This window comes from Notamacropus eugenii, chromosome X (genome assembly GCF_028372415.1).
Source record: "Notamacropus eugenii isolate mMacEug1 chromosome X, mMacEug1.pri_v2, whole genome shotgun sequence".
Classification (NCBI taxonomy): domain Eukaryota; kingdom Metazoa; phylum Chordata; class Mammalia; order Diprotodontia; family Macropodidae; genus Notamacropus; species Notamacropus eugenii.
In genome coordinates, this window is record NC_092879.1 from 59,917,957 (window position 1) to 59,931,883 (window position 13,927).

The following is a 13,927-nucleotide window of genomic DNA, read 5'->3' on the forward strand; positions in this document are numbered from 1 at the left end:
TTGCCTGAAATGAATTAGAACTGACTTCATTTTCTTTCCACAGGTCTCTCATTCTCAAACCCGAAGGATGGATATGATGAGAAAGCTAGGGCTGAAGAACTGGAGCCAATGAAAATGAAATATGCGAGAGTTTTCCCGATGAATGACACTATACAAACACATATCAGCACACAAAGGAACTCAGTATGCATTGTGTGGGACTACAAATCACTAAGATGGGGAGTTCAAAGCAGTCTGCCTGGAGATTTACTTGGAAAAGAAGCAAATGAGTCACTCTACCACCTACAGGACCCTACAAATCTAATAGTCAAAATCCATATATTTACGGAGGTGTGAAGGAGGCAGTGAGTATGGCCTAGCAGATGGGGAGCTGGTCTGAAAGCCAACAAGATCTGGATTAAGTTCTCCTCTGACACATTCTGGCTATGTAGCCCTAGGCAAGTCACTTGACCTCCTGTGCTCCAGGCAACTCTCTGAACTGATAAAGTGGAGAGAAAGTGCTAACCTCAATTTGTATCAGTGAATCATGGATCTAGGCCAGGTCCCTATGAGAGAGACATGGGATTATATAGCCTTTAAAGTGAGAGAGACCTCAAAGGTCATCCAGTTCGATCTCCTCAAGTTGTTTCTTCCCCTTTCGCCTAAAAAAACCCAGAAAACTATGTTACCTATTTTGGACTGATTTATCTGCGAACATTTTGTCCTTCTCCTCAGAATGGAAACTCACTGAGGGCAAGGACTGTTTCATTTTGTCTTGATATCACCAGCACCTATCATGTGCCTGGCATACAGTTGTCACTTAAGTTCTTGGTGAATTGAACTGCAGAAGAAATCATGGAGAATCAGACTGCCAAAAGACCATGTACAACACTTACTGGGTTCCACCAACCCCAGGCCTAACCTCCCTCCATCCACTACTTTGGGTTTTTAGGGAAAGCAGAAAGAGAATGAGATGGGGGAGGCCAAAGGGAGTGGAAGCAGGGAGGCAAGCTTGAACCCTGTGTCCCAGGATGGTTGGCCTTACTGAGAAGTGAGAAATGGGTTTCTGGTAAGCAAAGGACTATAGTCCTGACATCCTCCCCAGGCCTCCACTCCCGTCTTGGCCTGTGACAAGAGCTATGGAATATTTGTTGAACGATTCAGTCACTCTTAAAAATACCATTAACAGAGTCAACTTGTGATATTAAGGATTACATCTGCAGAAAGAGATGATGCCCATACAGTAACATTCCATTTACTCAGCATTGCCCAGACATGAAGTGTTGCACACAAGTGACTTTTCCAGATAACTGAAGTTTCTTCCTTCAGAGGCCAACATTAAAAATAATTGTTAGAATTGTTTGGATAGAGATTTTCTTTTTAAAAATTGTAAGACCCACTTTCTTTAGAAGCTGGATAGGGTACTGGAGTAGGAATCAGTAGGATACCTTGGATTCAAATACTCCTTCAACACTTAGTAGCTGTTTGACCCTGGTCAAGTCACTTATCTTCTCTGTGCCTCAGTTTCCCCATGTTGAAAACAAAGGGTTAGACTCGATGGTCTCTGAACTCCATTCTGATCTATGATCTTATAAATTCCTACTTCTATAACAGAAAACTTACAAAACATATCTGTTCTATTAAGGAAGAAATCAAAGTTTGATTTGATATCTATCATATTTCCTAGTGTTCTCTGCATTAGCTGGCATCTTCCCCAAACCCATTGCAAGGTTGGTCCTGAAGCAAGTCCAGAAAGCTTTTGAAATGGAGAAATCCTTATATTTCCCATTGTAGTAGAGGGAATTAGTGCTGTAGTATGAATATGTCAAGGCTTATAAGAAAAAGGGCTAACAGGCAAAAGGGTGTACTTCAGAGCAGAGGCATCAAACAAGTGGCCCAGAACAGTCTAGTGTAACTTGAGCCACATTAAAATGTAATTGGAAAATACTGAACAAAAGTAATTTTAAAAAAATGTAGATAATGTTAATGAGTGGTTTTCTAAGTCAATATGTGACCTGCAGGGATCCTCACACATGGTTTAGTAGCCTCTATTTCTCTTTTAACTGGATACCACTACTTTGGAGCATAAGAAAGGGTTCAGATTCTCCCAGGTTTGAAAATTATTCATTGTAAATGAAGCTAAGATATTAGTCTATCTTTCCTGAAATTTTGGAACTTCTCCTAGCCAGGGCTTCTAACAGTTCTAACATTTTCCTCTCTGTGTTATCATCTAAAGGCAGAGGGTATCAGTCCTGTTCAAAGATGTGATGTTCAAAGGATATGAACAAATTAAGAAAGAGAAATTATTATTGATCATTGAGAAATGTTCAAGTGTACTAATGATCAAAGAGGTATGAATTAAACTATCTTCGAGGTACCCATCAAGTAGACAAAAGCAGAGACACTCAATGACGGGAGGAAGAGGCACACCCATCCATTGTTGGTGAGAATGCAAATTTGTAGAATCATTTTTGGAGGACCAACTCAACTATTAAGTAAAAGTTACCAAAATAATCATGTGCTGTGACTCAACAATTTTACTGTTAAGAATAGGCCCTGAAACTGTTACCAAAAATAAAGAGCTGTCCGTACCAATATTTTCAAAGCGGCAGTACCTATAATCACAAAAAGCTAAAAATAATTGGAATATGACATAATTGAGGAATGATAAATAAATTGTGGCATATTAATTATATGTACAATGGTATACTATAGAGCAATTAAGAATGGTTATGATGAACACAAGGAAATCTGCAAAGATCTAAATTAAATAATCCTAAACGAAGAAAACCTAACTATAAAAAACAGAATATCCATTAGCTATGACCACATAAAAGAAAAAGTGAATGAGTATTAATGGACAAAGAATCCTAAGGAAAACTTAGAATGAAAAATGACTATACTTTATGCCATTAATTTAAATTGTGCACATATACTTCATGTATAAATTAATTTAAATGTAAATCATTGTTAAGCATGTTGGTGGGTTGTACTGATAATTAATATTAATATTTTAATAAACATTTTTAAAACCCAAGGAAATCATTAAGATACAGAGTACCTGCCTATTTTCCATCATTTTCCATGCATACCAAGATGGTACCAGAGAAAAAGAACAGGGACTAGAGTCAGTGAAAATGGTTTTGAATGCTGGTTTTACTACTTACTGACTGGGTGACCTTGGGCAACTCACTTCTTCTCTCTGAGTCTCAATTTCCCTTTCTATAAAATGAACATTTTGGCATAAGCTGACCTCTAAAATCTCTTCCAGAAGTAGAGGTCTCTGATGTGAACTCCCAACTGCTCATCAAAGGTTTTAATGACTTATTTGCAATGATGCATTTATGGCCTATATATAGCACTAAGCCAAGGTTAACTATGCTAACTTTGACTAACGTCCAGCGTGAGTAGGAATCACAAAGGTCCCTGTCCTCCTGGGTTTGCAATCTAAGGAAGAAGCCAAAAGAACCACAGGTGTAGCAATATTGTCACAAACAACTCTATGGCAGGCAGCTCTGGCTCTGGACTCAGAAAGCCCTGAGTTCAAATTCAGCCCCAGACACTTCCTGGCTGTATAATTCTGTTTAAATCACTTAACTTCAGGTTTGACTCAGTTTTCTCATCTGTAAAATGGATAATAATAGCACTTACCTCCCCCCCAGGGCTGTTGTGAGAACATGAAATAACATTTGTTATTATTTAGAGACTATAGAACATTATATAAATGCTAGCTATTATTAGAGATTAGCAGACTGTAAGGGAAACAGGGAAGGGAGTCTAAGCACTCTGTAACGGAGGTGCTTAGAAAGCTTAATGGAGGAGGAAGACTGAAGGACAGAATGAATTTCAAGAAACAGAGAAGGGGAGAGATGGCAGTATGGAGAGCACAAACAGCCCAAGGAAAGGCAAGGAAAAGGGAAGGTCCTTGATGGCAAGAAATTTATTTGTGCCCCAAGCACCTTGCTACAAAACAAGAACTTCACAACTGTTTGTTAAATTGAATGGCAGGACATGGGAATGAGCCAAAGGATAATGCCCCAGATGGTCTGAGACCATGGAGCCAGGAAAGCCGAGGGTAAAGACTACTGCCCCAGGCCTCAGTCTCCACTTGCAAAAGGAAGGAGATGGATAAGGTGCCCTCTGAAGACCCTTCCTGCTTGAGAATGATGATCCTACATAGGATTTTAGGCTTCATCTTCCTGGGCCTCAGTTTCCCTCTCTGTAAAATGAGCTGGTTGGACTCAATGGCTTATGAGGTCCCTCCAAGTTCCAGATTGAGGTTCCCACATGTGACCGCATTCAAGGCACTTAGCCAGGGGTTTCTGAGATGACTAATGTCTCCCAATCTAGGATCTCATGTTCCTATGGAAAGGTTTAGGGGGAGTGCCTTGGAAGCCATAGGAGGGAGTGACCTTCTGAAATTAGTGTTTAAAGAAATGCAGGCTATTCAAGATGGACTAGAAAGGAGAGACACTAAAAGCAGGGAGTTCAACCACGAGGGTGGGATGTAGCAGTCCAGGTATGGAAGATCTAAGGAGGAAAAGCAAATAAATAATCTTAATGACAAGAGTAGTAAAGATCACTGGAATCTAGTTATTATATGAATATGAATTAAAAGACTCATATCTTCCTCTAAGCACCACACACAGAGTGATTCATATGCTTCCTCTTGTCCTCTCCCAATCCAGTGTTCCATCTCCACCTGAGCTATCGGCCATCCATATCCTTACAATCAGAAGACTTTTGATACTTCTAATCTCATCCAGAAGAACAACATAAACCCAACAGAACATTCCGGAAGTTGGCATGAATAATCCAACGTTTCAAGGGTCATGACATATGGGTTCCCTCTATTCTGAAACATAATGCATTTCAAAACAACATGTCCTTTTCGTTTCTCAACAGGATATCAGCCATAAAGATCAGATTAGATTTGAAAATATAAACTATTAAAGAAAGGAAATTAAAAAGCAGAATTGTCAGCTCCTCACAGAAATATTATAATATTTAATACTCAATAGATTCCTGGACAGATACAAAATATGTTCCGCTTAGAGGTTTTCAAAGTTCAGAGTGAACCTCCATAATCTTGTGAGGTTGACATCCAGAGCAGTTATTCAATTCAATTAGTTCAAACCAATTCCAAAAGGTTTTATTAAAGCACTGACTATGTATAAGGTGCCGAATTGGTGCCAGGAATTCAGAGTAAAATGAGGCAGTTTCTTCCCTCAAAGAACTTGCCTTCTGTTGAGAGGAAAAGATGACACTGATTTAAGAGCTTATGGTGACAAAGCTCCTTACACATATTTGCCTCATTTGATTCACATAACAACGGATTTTACAGATGGAGAAAATGAGGCTCCAAAGTGAAAGAACTTGCTCAAAAGCATACACCTGATGAAGAGATGGAATGTGAATCTGGGACTTTGGAATCCTGTTTAGCCTGGAGAAGAAAACAGGGGAGGTGATGGTATAAGGAAAAACTTACTAGCAACTCGAGTTGTCCAAAAGTGAAGTGCACAACCCGAAAAGGTAGTGAGTTCTCCATCACTGGAGGAATCCAAATGGAGATTAAATTTCAGGAATGTCATAGACAGGGTTCTATTAGCGTAATCAGAGTCAATATGGCAGCTAAGAAAGTTAATGTGCTACATAAAGAGTGCTATGATGTCCAGGAACAGAAAGTCAGAGTCCCTTAATGCTCTTCTGTACTCAAACAGCTTCTACAATATTGTATTCATTCTTGGTACCATATTTTAGGGTTTCAGAAGCTGGATTTCAAGATCCAAGCCTATTATTCACCGACTGTAGAGCCCTTAACGTTTGGAAGTTGGCTGCAGATAAAATAACCATACTAATAACCACAACAATATGGGTTCACCTTTCAAGGCTCCAGGTTCCCTTTGGATCTACAGTAGAAATCAGTTTTGCCAATTTTAAATGTTGTTCGGAGTGGGATATGTGAAACAGTTCTCAGAAGAAAAACAGGCAGGAAATCAATAAAACTTTGAAAACTTGGGAAGATTTTTCTTCAAAAAAAAAAAAAAATCTCTCTTTCCTGCATGTTGCCAACTGGTCTCATGAGGAGAGCCCTTGGTCAAGGGTCCAGAGAACAAATATTCTGTCCTTGACTGTTACTAATCATGTGACTATGGGCAAGTTACCTCTATGCTTTGACTGTCCTTATCTGGAAAATGGGCATAATTACAAATGCCTGTCCACCTCATAGAGCTTTTCTGAGGAAAATAATTCTGAAAAGAAATATCAAAATCCTTTGAATTCACAGGATGAGAGATCGTTTTTTTTCTTTTTGATCAAAGAACATCTATTAACCCCTACTGGTGTCAGGCACTGCGTAGACATTGGAGGTAGACAAAAATGAAACAGACCCCAGCATCAAAAGGTGTTGCCATTCTGTCTAGAAAAAACAGCACATACACAGACACAAGACATATACAAAGTAATTTGGATAAAGATTATAGGATGTGGTGAATGAAAATAGCAAGGTTTGTGAAACACCTTCCAAGTCTGGCAGAAATTCCTCATTTCCTACAGTTAAATATGTGTTCCATAACTGAGATTCTTTTACTATAAATAGTGCTATCCCATTAGTATGACAGTGGTGGCGCAGTGCAGAGAATACTAGACTTGAGTCAGGAAGACCCGAGTTCAAATCCTACCTCAGACATTTACTAGCTTTGGGCAAGTTACCTCAGTTTTTTCCTCTGCAAAATGGAGACAATAACAGCACCTATCTCCCAGGGCCATGAAGATCAAGTGAGGTATCATGTAAAGTGCAGGGGAGAGATCTGATAAAACTGCAAGTTACTGTCATCTTCTAAACAAAAATTTGATCTCCAGGCTAAGCAGAGAAGATGCCATCAAAATGGCTGAACTGATTGCTCAGAGCAGGTTTAATGTTGTGTAATGCACAGGGGGCCGGGCATGGAGTCTGGAAAAGTGGGGTTCAAATGCCACCTGTGACACTTACTGTAAGTGCACATGCAGAGCTAAGTATCCCTGGAATCAGAAAAACTGGATTCTCATGCTGTTGCTTGAGGCTCATAGAAATGAAAGGGTCCTTACATAAGATTGCTCTACTAAACTCAGGGTGGGTTGCCACCTGCATTAGTGAAAGGAGTTCCCATAGCAAGAGATCACTAGCTTGATACAATCCCAGCTCTTCTACAAATTCACAAAATTCATAGAAATTTATTGATGAGTGGTCAGCTAAGACAAAATGCCACAGCCTCAGAATGGGTGAAATCTGCCCAATGGAAGCCCTGAAGTGGTTACAATGGAAATAGATCCAGCAGGCCTCCACTTGACCTTTATCTCTCAAAGCTCAGAAAAATCACCTGCCTGCCATCAACCTTCCTGGTGTCCTGCTAAGACTCCAGATTCAAGTTACTGGGGCCTAGAACTTGTCCGATGTTTGGCAAGTTTGCACCCAGCAGATTCTCATCAGTCCCTTCTGAGTAATCTAGAGTTTCCTCCTTTCTTAAACCACCAGCATCCAGGCGTTCCCCCACCCACCCCATTCTACTGCTAAGCTCTGATGTAATGGGCACAGAGTATAACAATTATTTTTTCAACTGAGATTTCAGTCTTATGACCAACTATATAGGGACACATTTTCAAAAATAATTAAACCAGATTCCTCATGCCAAAAGATGTGAGCAAAGCATATAACCCATCAGAGGCTCTAAAGCTGGTTGATTCCCTTTGTTCCCCTTCTTTCTGTGAACAAATTCGGAAAGCAGCAGTAACCCTTCCCTGTCTGCCTGTGAAAGAGTGATGTTCCCCAGAGCAGGTGCAAGACAAAGTATCCTTACAATCAGAAAAAAATGGATTCTGGACCCAGCTGCATTCCTGCCTAGTCATCAGAGATTTAACTAGGACAGGGCCATCGGGGCTTTGTCAAAAGGTAGGAAATTTAGAGGTCACTCTTCTTTCCCTACCTGATCCTACCCTCATCCTGAGTTGTGTTTCCTCTCTTGCCAAATCTCCCAGTGTCCTGTCTCTCTTCTATAGATATTACAGGGCATGCAGGTGAGCCTTCCCCTTTGAGATGACCCACTGACAGCAGAGTAGAAGCTGCCTGTTATTATAGGGATAGCTTGTTCTCCTTAGGGTGTACCCCAGATGAGCCTCCTCCCATCCCAATCATGAACATTTTGCCTTATAGGCCAGGTTCCTCTACCACTTCCACTTGCTTCAGAGACAGAATTTCTAGTTAGGTCTCCTTTAGCTCTATGGCTTTTTTTTATCTGAATACTTTATTGTACTCTTAGCCAGTGTACAAAACAGAAATCAATGAAAATTCGGAGAGGTAGATGAGAAAGTCTGACAGAAGTTGATTTGCTTGACAAATTGTTACACATATATAGATTAAATTTTTGTGCAGGCTTCAGAATTCTCTCTCCTTTGAATAGTCACAATTCATATCACAGAATATCACATCACGTCACAGATCCACATATGAAGACTGAATTCAGAGATCCTTCCCAAGTAGCTTCAGATCATCTTGTTACAGGAATGAACAGACTTTCTGGGGCTGGAAAGGATTAGTACTAGAAGATACCCCAGTCAGCAGGGGATCATTTGGGGCATTTTGCAAGCAAAACTTTCAGATTGGCAGCAGCGTGAGAAACCTTCATGTGGTGGAGCTTGGCCTCAAGTCGGAGCTGCTGTACCACCTTCCTCATGGCAATGACAATGGAACTGCTGGACACAGCACAAAGAGATGGGGTCCACAATTGATGGTGGTCAGGTAGTCTCTCCCCCTGTTGCTTTCAATAAATCATTTCAGATGAAGAAAGTGAGGCAAAGTGTGATGAAGAGACTAGTCCAAGGTCACACAAGCTTGCAAGAGTCTGAGGCTGGATTTGAATTCAGACCCTCTTAACTCTGGGCTCAGCACCTTAGATACCTTAATGTGAGGTTTGAATGAGATAGTACCTGCTTTGTCATTTTGTTATGATCAAATGTGAGATTTTAAAAGTAGCCCAGTGCCTTTTGGATGTGATTTTGAATAATCATTATAGTTTACTTGATTAGGTTTACCCACAGAAGGAAAGTGGTCAAAGTGTGGAATTTAAGACTTTTGATTCCTATCTGTCCAAGTGTACCTAAAAGGGAGGGGCTAGCCATAACCAAGACAGGGCAACTGGGGTCTTTTCCTAGGGCAAGTACATTTAGAGGGCACTCAGTGTCTAAGATGTCATTGCAGAAACAATAGTTTAACACCTTTTTAGGAAAAATAATTATTTAAAATCCGAAGCTACCACATGGTGGGCTGAGAGATCCTCCCCCACCCTGACACCTCTGGGCACATAAAGCAGCCTTTCCAGCAGCATTCTCGAGCCATTGTGCAGGGGGCTCTGTCTCCTCCCCATGGGCAAGTGACTTCAGCTGAGGGTGTGTTTTGTGCAGCCTGATCTAGGTTTAGTTTGCGTACCTGTGGTGGGCTCATCACTGTCAGCAATTCTATGAGCCCTGTGGTTCATAAATATCATGAAATTTGCAAAGTACTTTACCAACACTGTCTCACTTGAACACCACAACAGCCTTGTGAGGTGGGTAACACAGTCAGTATGATGTCAAAATTCATATTTATTTATTTTTATTATCACTTCCATATTCTCTCCCTTTCTCCTCCCTTTCCCCGACTCATTAGAAAGCAAGATGTACAATACCTATGACATGTATATGGTGTAATAGCCAATATTAGCCCTATTTTGTGGATGAGAAAACTGAGGCTGACAGAGGTTCAGTGATGTGACCATTATCACCCAGCTGGGAATTATCAGAAGCAAGATCTGAACCCTGGTCTTCCTCACTCTCTCTACTATGGAAAACATAAAAGACACAGACAGAAAATTAAGCACAAGATCATACATAGTTATATCTTACATACATCTATATAGAAAATAGATATCCAAATACATGTATCTATACACATACATGCTTCTTCAAGTTTCCAGAAGCCTCCCTCAGACTTGCCAGTCAATTCAGTGAACCTGATCATTATGGCATGTAAATTAAAGTGAGCGAATCCACCAGCTACTGGGACTATGCCAGCCTCTACAGCAACCCAAAGTAGCTCAGACTTTACAACTACAGAACACTGGTCAGAGGATATGTCAAGGGCAGAGCATGCATGGACACATCTTTTTCCCCTCAGCAGACCCCAAGCTGATAATATTCTATGAAAGTAACTGATGAGGCAAAAAGGCACTGAACTAGATTCCTGGAAAGAATGAGAGATCCAGCCAATTGCCTTCAGGCAGGGCAATATATAACCAAGCCCAGGAAGATGCCATGGTTCCCCAAAAGAGATCTCACCATTCCTTTTGGTAAGCCATTCTGCTACTAAGTAGAGGAGTCTTCTGACTGATTTTCCATATCAAATCAATTGTAAACTATCTTCCTATTGCTTCATCCACTTTCTAGAATCAGAAAGATGTGAATTCAAATCCTGTTTCAGGCACTTATAAGACATATGACCTTGGGCAAGTCAATTAACTTTTCTCAGTCTCAGTTTCCACATCGGTAAAATGGGGAACAGTACTTACCTCCCCAGGGGTGTGGTAAAGATTAAATGAGGTAACAAAGTGTGTGTGAATTATTATTAAAGCACTACATAAAATGTGAGCTATTATTTGTACTGATATCAATGGGGCTCAGATTTGTCCCTTCCTCTGCTAGCTCCTTAGAAGGCAAGGTCTTCCACTGGCTGATTTTATCTTTTGATGGCCCGCTAGTCATCATGGGCCCTTCATTTTAGCCAGTCTGAACCCCCAAGCACACAAAGCTCAGGCCCCTCTCTTTACATCTACTCATGTCATGCCCCTGCTTCTACCCAGCCCCTCTCTTCTTGTCTTAATCCCTCCCAAGAGAGAAGATAAGCAGGATGTAATGAGCTAGTTCAGCTCTATTACTTTATAAGGGGAAACTGAAGTTCAAACAGAAGGTACTACACAAAGGTCACATAGCTACTAAGCAGAAAAACTGAGATTCAAACCCAGGTTCTTTGCTTTCCAACCCAGTGTTCTTTCCATTACTCTCCAACAACTCAGACTATGCCTGACAGCTACTGTCAATTCTGGGTAAGTAAAACTGATGCAGGTAAACAGTCCCCAGAGCAGTATCTTACACTCAGTCCTACTCACATGGCCCAGGAAGGGGCAGAGGGGGCCAAGGGATAGCTGGGAACTGCTCTCTCCTAGCTGCAACTTTAATGCCAAATCCATGTTGGCATCAACTTTTGGGGGTCCCTGTCCCAAAGATGATAGAAGTATCATCCTTTTCTCTTCCTTTCTTCCTTTTCCACAAAAGCAGTGGGGGATGTCATGACCTCACTGGTCCAGTCGGTCCCTCTAAGGGTCAGAAAGTCCAAAAGGCACCTTAGAAAATAGAATATCTGAGTAAAATGTTGGAACTAGAAGGAACCACAGAATGGAGACTGTCAGAACTACAAAGAACCTGAGAACACAGAATGTTAGAATTGGGATGGGCTTTATTTCACAGAGTAACAAAGCCAGAAGACACCTTCGAAAATAGAATATCAGAGAAGAGACCTTCGAACCCGGAATGCTGGAACTAGAAGGTACCTTAGGAGTCCAAATAATAGAGCTAGAAGAGACTTCAGAGGAAAGGATATTACATCTAGAAGAAAACCTCAGAATATAGAGTGCTGGCACTGGAGGGGAGTGTAAGACACAGACTGTCCAAAGACAAGGGGAAAGTAATATCATCAATGTTAAAATTGAATGGCACCACAGAGATGGCTTCTTTCTACTCCCTTATTTTACATATGAGAAAAGCAAGGCACAGCTTGGGGACTTGTTCATGGTCACACAGTGACTTAATGGCAGTCTAGGAACTAGAACCCATGTCTTTCTACTCTTGATGCAGTGGGTTTCTCTGCTATGCAATGAGTAGTGCAGTTTGGGTCCTGAAACAGGTAAAACATTTGACCAAACAAAAGGAAGGCAGCTAATGGCATACAGCTGCAGTGCCCCAGGTTTGGGTAGCAGTTGCCAGATCTGGTAGCAGGCAACTCGCGACAGCCCTTTGCCAGTGAATCCTCAATACCACCAAGGCAGAATCTTTGCCTGTTTGTTCTTTCTTACTGGGAGCAGCTAACTTTGAAGGCTTGACTTGGGGCCAGAGCCTTGTAATTGAGAACCTGTTTTGGTACCAAATAGACTCCAATGGGAACATAGGGCCACAGATGCTTGGATAGGTTGGATCCTTTCAAGTACAGTGACTTCTCTGGGGAGATGTATTCAGCCAGCCAGCTACTAAATCTTGGCTCTTCTCTGTGTAATCCCTGAATATGCCAGCTAAGGACCATCTCCAAAAAGATGGAAGCACATCTCGATTTTAGCTTCCAGCTTATCAGAAACCAGTGGGACCAATTGGTGGCATCTGCTGCATGCCCCTTTTGTAATACAGGCTGTGTTGTTTTCTTGTTTGCATATTAGATTTATACCAACTGGACCCTCTGCCATGTGGCTTCAGGCTGTGGTTTTGTGACCGGATCCAAAAGTTTTAGCTATCAGTAAAATGTGAACCATCACAAGCTGATGCAGGCGGGCAAGGAGGAAACTGGGAGATGTGCCACCCTTGAGGGAAGCAGGAGGTCAGGATAGAGAAGAGGTAGCACCGTTTGTCCAGAAAGCTGAGAAACAAAGTTTGAGGAGGAAAATCTAGGTTGTAATGGTACCTGCAAGCAGAGAGCAGCCCAGGAAAAAGCATTCAAGAAAAAGCTGTCAAGGAAGGCTTTGAGAAGCAACTGACATTGATGGTATCATGTTGAAGGTTGTGGACTTTCTTCATGTCCCTGTCCTTTCTGAGTCTTAGAGGGACTGACTGAAGCAGCGAGACCATGACATCTCCCACTGCTTTTGTGGAAAGGGAAGTTCTCATGTTCTAGGGTTCATCCCAGTTCCAACATTTTGTGTTCTAAAGTCCTTTCTTGTTTTGACAGTTTATGTTCTGTGAGTCCTTCTAGTGCCAACATTCTGTGTTCTAAGGTCTTTTCCAATTTTTACATTCTATGTTCTAAGGCTCTTTTAAGATCTAATATTCTATGTTCTTGAGTCTATTTTATTACTGATATTTTATTGTCTAAGGACCCCTCATGCAAGATCTTATAGTCTGTGCTCTAAGATCTTGCTTAATTCTGAAAGAGGAAAAAAATCAACTCCAGAGCTGAAACTGCAGTTTTCTGGAGAAACTGAGGCATCACTATTACTGCAGGATACCTCCTAAATGTCATGTAGGAGGGCAATTCGATTTAGAAAGTGTTTTTGTTTTAATCTGATGTTTGAATTGGACCTTTTGAGTCAGGTGGATTTCCCTAAAAGAAGCAAGGACCCCACAGCGCCCTCACTGAGGGAAATCTATTTTTAGTCTTTCCTGAGCCTGACCTATTAAATGTGTAAATAACTTTCATCTTTCCCCAGGTCTGGACAGCAACCACAGGGGGTGGAGGCAGCCAGCAAGGTCAAGCTGACTCAGAGCCTTCCCTGAGGGCAGGACTTTGCAGGGGAGTAGCCACATGCTAGTCTCCTTTTATTGTACAGTAATGACATGTTTTTCATGTAGTATCTCACTCGATCTTCACGAGAGCATGTTGACTAGAGGCCTAGCTTTGGGATTGGCAAGATTTGGGTTTGAGTCCCACTTCGGACACAACTTGGATGCATGACCTGGGGCAAATTATTTCACCTCTCAGTACCCTAAGCAACTCTCTGAGACTGGAAGTTGCAGCCATATTACTGAACTCCATCAGTGGGGAGGGACTTTCCTCACCTGGGAGTTGCTCATATCAAATGAAATCACAAGTCTAGTAAATGATAATAATAATATATAATATTATACTATATATTACCAGGTTACTTTATATCATAATTATAATATCGTATATTATATTATA

The 13,927-nt window shown here is 41.2% G+C and overlaps 1 protein-coding gene and 1 pseudogene across 1 annotated transcript in view; both read right to left on the reverse strand.

Annotated features, from left to right (window-relative positions):
* FGF13 (fibroblast growth factor 13) overlaps positions 1–13,927 on the reverse strand; it is a 517,094-nt gene that overhangs the window by 255,587 nt on the left and 247,580 nt on the right. The gene's annotated exons all lie outside the window — the stretch shown is intronic.
* On the reverse strand, positions 2,911–11,234 carry LOC140515762 (guanine nucleotide-binding protein G(I)/G(S)/G(O) subunit gamma-5 pseudogene; annotated as a pseudogene).